At 34.4% G+C, this 14238-nt stretch overlaps 1 long non-coding RNA gene across 1 annotated transcript in view; it reads left to right on the top strand.

Moving 5' to 3' along the window:
- The window catches only part of LOC144229826 (uncharacterized), a 144932-nt gene extending 135040 nt beyond the window's left edge, over positions 1-9892 (top strand). The window contains exon 6 of the long non-coding RNA XR_013334614.1: positions 9589-9892. This is a non-coding gene — a long non-coding RNA (uncharacterized LOC144229826). The remainder of the gene's footprint in view (positions 1-9588) is intronic.
- Positions 9893-14238: the final 4346 nt, after the last annotated feature.

Genomic DNA, 14238 nt, shown 5'->3' with positions numbered 1-14238 from the left:
TTCTTTTTTGTTTGCTTGTTTTAATTATTAATGTTTATTTTTATTTGAGAAAGAGAAAGACAGAGCAGGGGAGGGGCAGAGAGAGACAGAGACACAGAATCTGAATCAGGCTCCAAGCTCTGAGTTGTCAGCACAGAATCCAATGCACAGCTCGAATCCACAAGCTGTGAGATCATGACCTGATCTGGAGTGGGAAGCTTAACAAACTGATCCATCCAGGCACCCCAAGATTCTGCCTTTATTAAAAAATAAACTTTAAAGGGGGGCCTGGATGGCTCAGTCATTTAAGCATCTGACTTTGACTCGGGTCAGTTATGATCTCACGGTTCATGACGTCAGGCCCCTCATTGGGCTCTCTATTGTCAGCACAGAGCTCACTTTAGATCTTCTGCCTCCCCTTCTTTCTCTCTCTGCCCCTTCCCTGCTCTCTCCCTCTCTCTCTCAAAAATAAATGAAAAAAAAAAAACTTTAAAACATTTTAGAACAATTTCGCTTTACATAATTGTATTCAATCTAGAACAGAGAGCTTCTGTATATTCCACATCCATAGCCCCCTATTACTAACATCTTACATCAGTATAGTACATTTGTTACAATTAATGAGTCATATTGGTTTATATATAAGTCATATAAGTTTATTTATTTTGAGAGAGAGAGCAAGTGGAAGAGGGGCAGAGAGAGAAGGAGAGAGAGAATCCCAAGCAAGCTCTGCAATTGCCAATGCATAGTCTAACATAGAGTTTGAACCCATAAACCATGAGATCATGATCTGCGCCGAAATCAAGAATCATGCTTAACCGACACAACCATCCAGGTACCCCAATACACTATTGTTAACTACAGTTAACAATTAAGCTTTTCTCATTTCCCCTAATGTTATTTTTCTTTTCTGAGATCAAATCTAGCATAATACATTACATTTAATGCTGATATCTTCTTAGGGTCCTATATGTTGTGGCATTTTCTAGGAGTTTGTTCTCGATGATTTTGATGCTTCTGAGTGTAGTCAAGAATTTTCTAGAATGTCCCTCATTTGGGATTTGCCTGTTTTTTTGGGGTTTTTTTTTTTCATGATTCACTTGTGGTACCACACAGTTACATTGCCTTTCTCATCACATCACATTAAGGATCCAAACTATCAATACGACTTATCTCTGTTGCATCAATATGACAAATCTCTGAATTGATATGGTGTTTGTTAATTTTCTATAGTGCAAAGTAATCCTACCCTTTGGATGAAAGCCACTCTTGTGACTCTTTGGATGAAAGTCACTATGTAAAGTCCACACTTATGGAATGGAGGAAATTATAATCCACTTTCTTCTCTTTATCTCTCTCTTTAAAATTTTTTTTCAACAAATATACCTTTAGTTTTCTACAATGAATTAAACTTTTGTTTCAAATTCCTTTTACAATTCAGTGGTCTGTCCAATCTTTTCTAATGGTTATGAATGAAGTTTTGGAAACTTTTCTGTTAACTTTTTCTAATTGAAGAAAAGTTAACATACAATATTGTATTAGTTTCACAGGTACAACATAGTGATTCAATATTTATAAACATTATGAAATGGCCACAACAATAATTCTAGTTACTATCTGTCACCATAGAATTTGTTACAATATTATTTGACTATATTCCATATGCAGAGAGAGAAGGGGAGAGATTGAATCCAGGCAGGCTCTACAACTGTCAACACAGAGCCTGATGCAGAGCTTGAACTCATGAACCATAAGATCATGACTTGAGCCAAGATCAAGAATTGGTGCTTAACTGACTGGGCCACCCAGGTGCCCCATTTCTCGAGGGAAGAATATTTACATACATTCTTTGGAATTCTTTTCCGCAGGAATTTATCTCTTTCCCCCCATTTACTTATTATTATGTTAGATAGGATGTTCATTTTATACATTGTCGGGTTAGATTAGCTACTATTTTGTCACAAATTTTTTCATCTGTTTTATGAGAGAGATTGTTCATGTAATAAACATAAACATATAATTCTGTCATTATAGAATTAATTAGGAAGTAGTCATCCTGCTTTCAATATTGAAAGGTATTGTAGAGAATTGGTATAGTTGCTTTCTTGAGTGTTTTATAGAATTCACTGATGCAGTCATCCAGACCTGTTGACTTACGTTTTGGAAGATCATTAATCGTTGTTCTAATTTCTTTAATAGATACAAGGCTAATTAGGTTATCTGTTATCCTTGTATGTTTTGGTAGTTTGCAAAGTGGTCCATTTTATGTAAATTATCAAATTGGTGGCATAGATTCATTCATAATATATTTTATTATCCTACTATCTATTCAATAAGTTATGATTACATCATATATCTGATATTTGTAATTTGTATTTTCATTTTTCCTTGGTTAATATTGCTAGAGTTTTATCAATTTTATGGGTCTTTTCAAAGAATCAGATTTTAGTTTATTGATTTTTTCTATTTGCTGTTCTCCATTTCTGTAATTCTTGCTCTAATTTTTTGTTATTTATTTTCATATCTTGCTTAAGGCTTTATTTCTCTTCTTTCTGTAGTTTCCTAAAATGAAAGCTTTAGATAATTAATTTTAGAGTTTTTTTCTTCTCTAATATATTTTCACTACTACATTTTTCCTTTAAGCACAGCTTTCACTGTAGTATGCAAATATGGGCAAATTGTATTTTTTCAATTATTGTATTTGTATTCAATTCAGTTGCATTTTCTCAAGTATTTTACATTTCTTTTGATACCTTTTTATATCCTGTATTATTTAGAAGTATTCTTTAATTTCCATTAATTTTTGAGATCTGCCACCTATCTTTCTGTTTTGATTTTTTGTTTAATTCCATTTTGTTTGAGACCAGACTTTATGTGATTTCTATTATTCTAAATTTATCAAAGTGCATTTTATGTGCTCTATGTGGGTGAATGTTCCATTTGAGCCTAGGAAATATATATTGTGCTGCTTTTGGATGGATCGTCTATAAATATCAATTAGATCAATCTGATTAATAATGTTGTTCAGGTCAAGGAGAGTCTTAGTGATTTTCCACCTTCTTTGATATACTCATTATTGATGGGAAGTGTTAAACTCTCCAACTTTAAAAGTAGATTCATCTCTTATTTCAGTTCTATTAGTTTTTACTCATGTATTTTGATTCTGTGTGTTAGATGCATATACATTTAGGATTATTATATCTTTTTGGAGAATTGACTTCTTTACTATTGTGTAATGTATATCTTTATTCCTGATGATTTTCTTTGATTTGGAATCAGATTTGTTTGAATAGCTATTCTATGTTTCTTTTGATTAGTGTTAACATTTTATATATTTCTCTCTCTCTTTACTTTTATCCAATCTGAGTCTTTGTTTTCTTTTTATTCATACTAACAGTTGTTGTCTTTTAATAGGCATATTTAACCAAAGCAATTATTTATATAAAAACCAGGATCAATAACAGCCAGGTTTGTAATTATATTCTGTACTTGATAGAGGCCTTTTTCTGTGTTCTGTCTTTAAAGTGTGCATTTGGGGCACCTGGATGGCTCAGTTAGTTTAGTGTCCAACTTCAGCTAAGGTCATGATCTCATGATTCCTGGGTTCAAGACCCCATGGGGGTCTTGTGCTGACAGTTCAGAAACTGGAGTCTACTTCAGACCCTGTGTCTCCCTCTCTCTCTGCCCCTCCCACACTCTGTCTCTGTCTCTGTAAAATGAATCAATGTTAAAAAAATAAGTAAATAAAGTGCCCATTTTATGTGATTCCATTTAATCTCCTTCTCCAGAATATCAATGATATCTCTTCTCCTTTTTTTTTTCAATTAAGATTTCCTTGGAGGTTTTTAAATAGCCTATATCTGATTAAAAATGACATTATGAAATAAGTAAATAAACAATAAAATAAAATGACACTACTCTGCTTCACATGTAATAGATAGCTTATAGCAGAGTAGTCCAAATCCCTCCCTGTTTTCCGTTATGATAGATACTTTCATTCTTTTTCCTTAATCATATGATATGGTCACATAATACACTGTTGTAATTCTTACTTTCAATTATACTTTAAAACAAGTAAAAATAGGAAAAGAAAATAACTTATCTTTCATTTATTCTTTCTTCATTGCTTTCCCTTTCTTTATACAGATTCACATATTTTTCTTTTGCTTAAAAATATTCTTTAAATATTTCTTGTAGCTTCTGTCTGCTACTGATAAATTTCCTCAGATTTTCTTGATTTATATCTGTATTTAGTGTAAAATCTTTTTATTACTCTTAACTTTTGAAGCATAATTTCACTGGCATAGACTTTTAGGTTTTCTTTTCTTTTTCCTTCGACACTTTAAATACTTCACACCATTGTTGGGGCACTTGGGTGAGCCAGTCGGTTAAGGGTATGACTCTTGGTTTTGGCTCTGATCACGATCTCACAGTTCCTGGGTTTGAGCCCACATCAGGCTCTACACTGGCAGTGTAGGGCCTGCTTGAGAGTCTCTCTCTCTCTCCACCCTTCTCCCCACCTGTTCTCTTTCTATACATCCCAAGATAAATAAATAAATTTGAAAATATATTTCACAGCATTATCTTCTTATTTGCATTGTTTCCTAAGAAATCATTGCTCTAATTCTTATGTTTGTTCAAATGTCTTTGGCTTTTTTCTTTGATTTTTGGAGTTTGACTATAACATACTTTTGATTTTTTTATAGTCTGAATATGATATTCCTAAAGTATTGGGAGTTTTTTGTGCATAGGAAGGGGGGTGGTTGTTGTTATTTATATTGCTTGGGATTCCTTGAGCTTCCTGGATTGGGATCTTTCCTTAATATTGGAAATTTCACAGCCATCATTGCTTCAAATATTTCTCATGCTCCATTCTTTCTTTTTTATTTCCATTTATGTGTATGTTACAGCTTTTTAAATTCTCTTTTAGTTCTTGGATGTTGTCTTCTAGTTTTTCATTCAAATCTAGAAAGTTCTTGTTGATGTATCTTTCAAACTCATTGATTTTTTTTCCCAAATCTAGGACACTAATGATATCATCAAGAAAGTCTTCATTTTTATTTCAATATTTTTATTTGTAGCATTTCCCTTTAATTCCTTCTTAAAATTTCTGCTTCTCATGTTACCCATTTATTTTTTCCTTATTATCTGCTTTATCATTTGAGCCATTAGCCTGTTAATTATGTTTTTTTTTTAAGTTGTCAGTCTGGTACTGCCAGCATTTGTTTTATGGCTGAATCTGGTTCTCATGTTGCTTTATTCTTTCAAATTGTTGTTTTTCTCCCAGCCTCCAGTATGCTTTATGACTTTTGTTTGGATGCAGACATGTTGCAACTGGTAATAGGAATAGGGTAAAACAGTTCTCCAGTGTGAAGATTTATGTTAATTTATGTTAATGAAGGGGGATTGGGCTTTGTTTGCTGTTTGCTATTTGCTGCAGTTTAAATGTTACAAATTTTAAGGTTCTTGGTTGTTCTTGTTCTTGTAGCTTCTCTTGACTTTGGATTTCCTTAGTACTCCTTCTTGGAGAGAGTCTGTGTCTTCCAGCATTTTCAGCTGTAATCCACAATTGTTATATTTGGGTGCTGTTGGTGTAGTGTTAATGTGTTGAGGAGGTTTCTATAACCTTCTAATTTATCTCGGTCTTTTAGCGGGCCTGTGTCGCTGGCTTCTAACCTTCATAAGATTTTCTTCTCTTATAGTTTTTTCCCCTCCCATGTGAGGCAGAAAGTCTGGAGGGGGCTAACTCAGTGGAATGACCTTCTATCAAGGCTCTGGGATGAGGCTCTGATAAAGTCATCTCTAGAACAGTGTACCTTGGTGGTGTAGTGGTGTAACTAACAAGGATTACTGTCTCTTCTTCCTTTCCTAGAGCCCTGAGGACATCTTTCTTTCTTGCGTCCTTACCAGGAGAACCTGATGGAGTTCTTGAACATAAATCCCATGAAAGTGTGGAATCACCTAAAGACTGCTTCCCCAAGAATTTCCCCACTTTCACCTAAGTGCATACTTAGCCTCCAACAATTCATCAAAGTCACATTGTACATGTCCTTATCAGCTTGTGCTCCAGATAAGGAGAGCTTGACTATTACTCCAGGTTCTTCTGTTTCACCAGGTCTCAGTGAGGGAGTTTATCCTGGGTATTCAGTTCTCTGATGGGTCCAAGAACTTACTGATTTTTCGTTTGTTCTGTTTTTATTGTTCCACCTATAAGGAATTGAGTGGTGTCTTCAAAGCTTGTTACATATTAGAACTGAAACTCGAAGTTGTGCATTGTTTTTTTCAAGCCATGTTAGTATATCTCAAATATATTTCAATGATGAATGTCTTTCCTACCTGGTGTTCTGTCAGGAGTTTTGAGAAGCAACTTATGGATAGATTCTTTTTCCAGGGTGGTTTAGAAAATGTCTTAATCCTGAGAGGCAGCTTTCAATCTCAACTTATCAGTTATCCACTAGTTTACAGGTCTCTCTGGTCTTACCAGAGTGAAGCACTCTTATCCTCAAAGGTTTGGGTTTCCCTGTGTGGCATTCCCTGTAGCATACTGTTCAAAACAAACAAATAAAAACCACGTAGTTCTAAGTAATAATTTGTATGTATGGTTAAAACTTGAAGTTGCTTTGAAAATGAAAGCCCCTATTCAGTAAGATGATATTTTGTGGTAGAAGCCATCCTACTGAACTACAATTGAAATATTTTATGAAAAATACTTTTCTAAAGTGAAGGGAAAGTAACATTGTCTATCCAACCGTTCAGGAAGAGATTTTATGCAAGCTGGAAAAATCATACGCCGAACACATGTACTTGTAAGATAACTAAGATTGTGTCTCATTTGGGGCATCTGGGTGGCTTAGTTGGTTAAGTGTCTGACTTTGGCTCAGGTCATCATCTCTCAGTTTGTGGGTTTGCGCCTCTAGTCAGGCTCTGTGCTGACAGCTCAGAGCCTGGAGCCCGCTTTAGATTCTGTGTGTCCCTCTCTCTCTGCCCTTCCCCTGCTCATGCTCTGTCTCTCTCTCAAAAATAAAATAAATGTTAGAAAAATTTTTTTAAAAAGATGGCATCTCATTAAATATTATTACTGTGTTTACTTATAATAGGGTCCTTGCAGAAACAAAAATAGTAGTTATGCCTATTTTTTTAAACAAAAATACATTTTTCTACTGTTTTCTTCATTCATTTGTCCAATGTTTACTGAAAGTTTAAATCTAACATTTCATTTCTAGTGTACTATAGAACATTTACTTTGACTCTTAAGATTATTATTTAAAGAATCTTGATGTACTCTTCTATTTATTGATGCTACTTTTAGCTTTCTATGGCCCTTCTAAAAGCTCTGCCTATGAGGCACAGGAAGACTGGAATTGACGTTAGATTATCTAACACCTATAAAATGACTTTTATTCTCCATTGCATATGTTTCACATTAGGAATAGAAGAAATCTGTGCCTGAAACATATGAAAAAAACAAACCTCCTTCTTCAAAAGTGTTCATTTTTCACAGAATCACTAGGTTGTCCACTGCCTAGACAAAGATATTCTGGAAATCTTTTTTTTTTTTTTTCCCAGACATTCCATTACAAATCTTGTTACAATACACAGCTTATTTCTCCCCACCCACACGTCTACTAACATTAGTTTTCTGAAGTGTGAAACAGGACTTCCTGGTGGTGTCTTCACATTTTACATAACTGTTGATGAAGCCACTGCTGACACTGGGAATGTCACTGTAAAATCCTGAGACTTTTGGGAGGAGAGAAAAGTGTTATCCAATTATTTGCTCAAAATATAGCACTGGCAAGTAACTGAGAAGGCAATCTCAACCTACCTGTCAGCTCTTCAAAATCATGGTCTACAAGTTTGAGGCGACTTCCCTATTCAAAGCCTTTATTAAACAGTTAAGAAAAAACTATAAATTATAGAGTTCTGCTCATTTAGGAGACAAGCAGGAAGTATCTACTCAGCAAAAAAAATGAGATATGACTTAAATTGGTCGACTTCATAGTCTGAATTCAGTAGACAGTTGCAGATTTGCGTGTTTTGTGGGGTAGTTCACAAATTATTGTGGTCTGAAAGAATTAGTTTGCAAGCATATCTGTAAGAGCTTTAGAGAGCTGCGGTTCTCTGAATAGTTCAGGGAAAAAAAACTGCTTTAGGTTGAATTTCTCTGATCATTGAGGAGAGCTGATGTGTCTTTGGCCTGATTTATTCTTCATTTACATCCCTATAGTCGATCGCAAAACCTCTATTTGTGTTTACAGTTCTATACAGTTAATTTCAAATCCTCTATTTTGCCAATTAAAATGGCTTAAGTCAGATCTTTTTTTTTTAATGTTTTATTTATTTCTAGGAGAGAGAGAGAGAGAGAGAGAGACAGCATGAGCAGGGGAGGGTCAGAGAGAGAGGGAGTCACAGACCGAAACAGACCCCAGGCTCTGAGCCGGCAGTCAGCACAGAGCCCGACGCGGGGTTTGAACCCACCAACCGCGAGATCATGACCTAAGCGAAAGTCACACACCCAACCGACTAAGCCACCCAGGCGCCCCGGCTTAAGTCAGATCTTAATTGTAAAAGCATAATTTTACTCTGAAGTATACAAATGTGGTGGAAGAGGAAAACCTTTACCTGAAATTATAATTTTTAACAGAGACAAAATTGAAATTATTTGTTTATTTAAGAAAAGAAATTGGGGCACCTGGGTGGCTCAGTCAGTTAAGCGTCCCACTTCGGCTCAGGTCATGATCTCAGGGTTCGTGGGTTCGAGCCCCATGTCGGCCTCTGTGCTGACAGCCAGCTCAGAGCCTGGAGACTGTTTCAGATTCTGTGTCTCCCTCTCTCTCTCTGACCCTCCCCTGCTCACGCTGTCTCTCTCTCGCACGCGCGCTCAGAAATAAATAAAACATTTAAAAAAAAATTTTTAAATTAAGGTGCTCCCAGGTGGCTCAGTCGGTTGGGTGTCCAAATTCGGCTCAAGGCATGATCTCTTGGTCCATGATTTCGAGCCCCATACTGGGCTCTGTGCTGACAGCTCAGAACCTGGAGCCTGCTTTGGATTCTGTGTCTCCCTCTCTCTCTGCTCCTCCCCCACTCACACTCTGTCTCTTTCTGTCTCTCAGAAATAAATAAATGTTTAAAATTTTTTTAAAAAAAGAAAAAAGTAAAGGATTGTGGTAAAGTGCAGATGGCTCATAGGTTATTGTCACATATATTTTTTCTTGTCAATGTAGAGAAATATAAACTACACAAGTGATGTGGAATTATAGCAATGACCATTAACTGTGTATAACCATATTTGTTTGGAGATTTTTAATCCTTTTACTTTTTATACTGTAAGGCATTGCTTCTTAATCGTACTTTCTCTTAAACAGTCAAATGCTTAACATTCGGGTTATCTTATAGGTATTTTTAGGTTAGGTTTATATTATAGGTATTTTTACCATGCAGCATGGGCTACCTTGAAAACAGTTTGTACTTCTTATCCTCATTGATACTGAGGTGTGGCCAATGAGTTGTAGTAAGAAACTGTTCTGTAGTTGCTACTGTAAACTTTTTTTTAAAGATGAAAGAGTCCTGTCTGTTCTTATTTGTATCTTCTTCCTTCCTCCTATGTAGGATACAGAGAATATGCTGGAGCTGGAACAGCCGTTTTGAACCAGGAGGTTACTCCCAAGAATGGAGTTACCACAAGACTAAGTAACACAGTAGAAGTTGTCAGAGTTCCTGAGGAGTTCACAGGCAAAGCCTCCATTACAGAGCCAGATCTCCTTACCTAAAATGTTTCAGTGAGAAAGCTGTAAACTTCTATTTTGGTGAAAATACTAATATTATATCTGTTACAGCCAGACTGAACAGAAAAATACTCCATGCTTATGCCAAGTTTCTACCCAAATGGAGATTGCTACTCTACTAAATAAAAGTTGCCTAGTACTGGCCATATGTTTTTTAGCAGGAAAATTGTCACTAACTGTTCTTGGAAAGATATCTACTTTTCTTGATGACACAGATATGATTATTCTGAGCCAATCTTTTCATTCAGGGTGGTAGTTGTGGTAATGGACTAGAAAGATTTTTTTTTTAATCTAGAGACAGTTATTTATTAAAATAGAACTACTGTGATCTCCCTCCCTCAGTGGCCCTTTCCCCACCCTGGTCCATTAGAACTGGGTCTGTTTCTATTGGTCTATTTTTTACTCCAAGGTATCTGAATCATGAGTAATGCTTATCTATCATTATTATGCATTAGTTAATTTACCTTATTTAGTTTGGCATAGTTTGACTAAGACATATAAAAATATTCCTTTAGTCCATTCATAGCAAACAGTATTCTGATCTGCTCTACTCAAATTAAAAAGTAGATTGTACCTGCTCTCTTTTAGAGGAAATATTCATAGTGTTTTATAGGAAACTACATAAGGATAACAACATGAGTGCCTTTTCTCTCTCCAAGTTTAGATCATCAATAACAGGACTTAAAGAAATAACCAGTAGAATATTTCTTGCCAATTCATTTTCCCTTGCATAAACACATTTTATATGTACACATGACCTATATAATGACTAATACCATATAGCTTATAATTTATTGATTAATATCTGGTTTATCATCATGACATATTTTCCTGAGAGGAACATTATTCTAATGGAAAGATGTGTATCTTTGATTTGTCTTAGCTTCAGTTTCACATGCAAAATGAAGTGAAATATTTTGGTACTTTTTCAGGTATGTTATTTTGAATTTCACACTTAAGATAAAAATCTTTCTAGTCTAGCATTATAGAGGTGGTTGATTAACTCATTTTATATTGTTGGCACAGACTAAGGTGCATTTTAAGACAGTGGATAAAAAAGGAAAAGGTTTACTTTTTTAAATATCCAATAAGCAAACTTAAACCAACCATAAATATTCATCAAACTAATTAAACACATCATGTACAATCAGGTATATTTGTGAGGTTGATATCAAATCAAAGATTTCTTATTTAAAATAGTTGAAAATTATTCTTTTAATATGCAAAATTGATAAAAATTGGCAGCATGAAATGAAATAATCATAATCACAATTGAGCTTGTAGGTGACATTTAAATCCCCAGACATCTGAAACATAAAAGTTCAATGTAGAATTATAGTGTAATAATTTAAAAATTATACTTGAATGTGAAAAAAACCTTAATATCACAAAATTTTTCATTCTATTGTGACATTTAGGAAATACAACATTAAAATGTCTTGTATTTTTTTTCTTGATATTCCTTTAAAGGAAATGCACTACTCATGAGTGCTGCTTAATTGGGTGCTGTTTTAGTTATGCTAGGTATTTTTCTCTACTGGGAGATAGAATGCTGTGGCTAAAAGACTTTTAAAAGTCTTATTTCAACAGCTTTTGTAAGATACACATATGGCTGGTGTTATGATTATTGTGGTTTAAATTTCTCCACCAGACACTCAAACACATAGTCTGACCATGGAATTAGATTCAGGTATTTGGCATTACCATCCTTATTGTTAGTATACTAAAATTCATATCAGGTTATAAGGTTTCAAAGTTTCTACAGAAATGATGCAGAGCAGCAAATCTAACATGACTTGTTCCGGTGGGTAAAAAAAAGGTACATTTGGAGATGGCTTCTTGACTATCACCCTGACTATACCCAGGGAAACATCAAATATCTAGGTGAATGAGTGACCATGAATCTGGAGAATTCCTGCACCTTATGCTGTTCTATTACCCACCCACTCATTCAATCATATGAATAATGCAATCCATTAGAATAAAATACTAATGAGTCAAAGTATTTGGTTTTTGGAAGAGTAGGGTAAAATAACTAGTAATTCTTCATGACTAAGAATGTTTTATTTTTAAGTGAATATGTTATGATTATTGAGAATATTTCAGGGACTCCTGGCAATATTTTCACATACAAAAAAAAAATCTGAATGTGTATGGCAAGTAAAAATCTAATGTTTTCTGCTTTAAGTATGTACTTTTGGACCTTGTTGCTCTGATATAACCCTTTCTCAAAAAGGTAAAGTGAAGAAAAATATCAGAGTTACTTACAGATTCAGCAAACATAAATGGGAAGTGCATTACATTTTATGGTACATTTGGAAAGCTCCAGTGAAATTTAGACTCTATATGTGATATTTGGATTTAGTGTTACCAAAATGTTCTATTATTTATCAATAGTTTTTAGAGCCAAGTGGAATTTTATTATTGCCACTCTTCTCATTATATATGTTAAACTAGGGCGATTTCTCTGTCAAAAACTTTTTAAAAAATTTTTCCTGGACTTAATCCACAGCTGCAACTATCTAATTAACATTTCCATGTTCTCCTACTTCTCCATGCCAGATACTCCATTTCCCAGTATTCCTAATCCAAGGAATTGTATCACAACTTCATGATCATGAAACTCAGTCACCACAATATAGACGATAATTCTCTTTCTCAAGTTCTGCTTGTGGAGATCACTTGCTCTTTTTACAATTAATTAACTAATTTTTTTATTCTCAAGTTAGTTAATATACACTGTAGTCTTGGCTTCAGGAGTACAGCCCAGTGATTCATCCCTTACATGCGACACCCAGTGCTCATACCGAAGAGTGACCTCCTTAATGCCTGCAACCACCCCCATCAACCCTCAGTTTGTTCTCTGTGTTTAAGAGTCTCTTATGGCTTCCCTACCTCTCTGTTTTTATCTTATTTTCCTTTCCCTTACCTTATTATCATATGTTAAATTTCTCAAATACACATATGAGTGAAATCATGTGGTATATGTCTTTCTCTGACTGACTTATGTCTCTTCGCATAGTACCTTCCAGTTTTATCCACATTGTTGCAAATGCCAAGACTTATTTCATTCTTTTTCATCACCAAGTAGTATTCCATTGTGTGTAGATATATCACATCTTTTTTTTTTTTTATCCATTCATCAGTTATTGGACATTTAGGCTTAACTACTTTGTTTTAGTTACTCACTTTTGCCTATAGGAAGAAAACAAAATATCCAGTTACCTTGATATTATCTAAGAAGACATGAAATTCTGCCTTTACTCTCTTTTCAACATCAACTCTTACTGAAGTTCTCCTCAGATATTACCATCAAGTATTAAAATTCTTGCAGTTCTTAGGTTTGTTTCTGTTAAGAATAGTCTCTCTCTGTATGACATGCTCCCCACCACTACAACTGCCGCTCCCTTCCTGTGATCATCAGTCTCCAAACCACCTTATTTCTAAGGATAACACTTATTCTTTTTTCAGGAGTAAGTTTTGTAACTTTCTCTGTGAAGTTTCTCATGGATTCCAGAGATATAATTTATAACTCCTTTTTTTTTTCAACTAAACCATTTGTCTACTTCTGTAATGGCTCCAGAATTTAATATCACATTCAGAGTTAATGTGTCAGTGTATACTTAATAGATTGATAGTTCAGTGAGTAATTTAGTTCTTTATTCATACTATTTAACCCAAGTCCTACTGAAAATGGTCATTGAATGAAAGTATGAATCATAAAGGAACAAAATGAAATGGAATATATATAACACTTTACAGTAAACAAAGAACTTTCATATTGTATTCTAAGAAATCAATCTGAGAAGTAAATAAAACATAAAGTATAGTAAAATCAAGACTCCAATTTTATATGTGAGAAACTAAAATATTATTTCCCCAGTGTCACGTCGTCATGAGTATTGGAGTGGAAATTTGAATGCAGATCTGCTGATGCAATGGCTTGCTATTTAAGATTCCTAACAATTTGAGAAATTTACAGTTAGGACTACATAAGAATTTGGGTTATGTTTGGATCTGTCATTAGAAGATATGAGATCCTAAGAAGTAATTTACCTTTCATGGAATTTAGTTTTCTGAGAGTAGGACACAGTGCATTCTAAGTTCATATTTAGCTCTCAAATGCTATGAAACTTCATCTTCTGATTATAGACTATACTACTCAAAATTATTTTATACTTTTTACTTAGTAAAAACTGAGAATTAACAGTGAAATGCAAGTTTGTTCAGGAATTTCCCCAAACTCTTTCTTCCTGCATGCTCACCATTTTTTTTTAAATCTCAACATATGTGCCTACTGACATTATTCAGTTTTATTGGATATTCAAGACACTTCAAACTCTATTTTTCCATGGAATTAATTGTTTGTAATTGAGAAGTTGGAAGAAAATGTTAATGTATTTCTAAGTGTGAAAATAAAGCTTATACTTTGCCCGGGCACCATTAAGATCAGATGTCTACTTTATCTCACAGA

The sequence above is a fragment of the Crocuta crocuta genome, unplaced genomic scaffold, assembly GCF_008692635.1.
Source record: "Crocuta crocuta isolate KB4526 unplaced genomic scaffold, BGI_CrCroc_1.0 scaffold517, whole genome shotgun sequence".
Classification (NCBI taxonomy): domain Eukaryota; kingdom Metazoa; phylum Chordata; class Mammalia; order Carnivora; family Hyaenidae; genus Crocuta; species Crocuta crocuta.
Note: the sequence above shows the minus strand (reverse complement) of the source record. Positions and strands in the feature narration are given on the sequence as shown.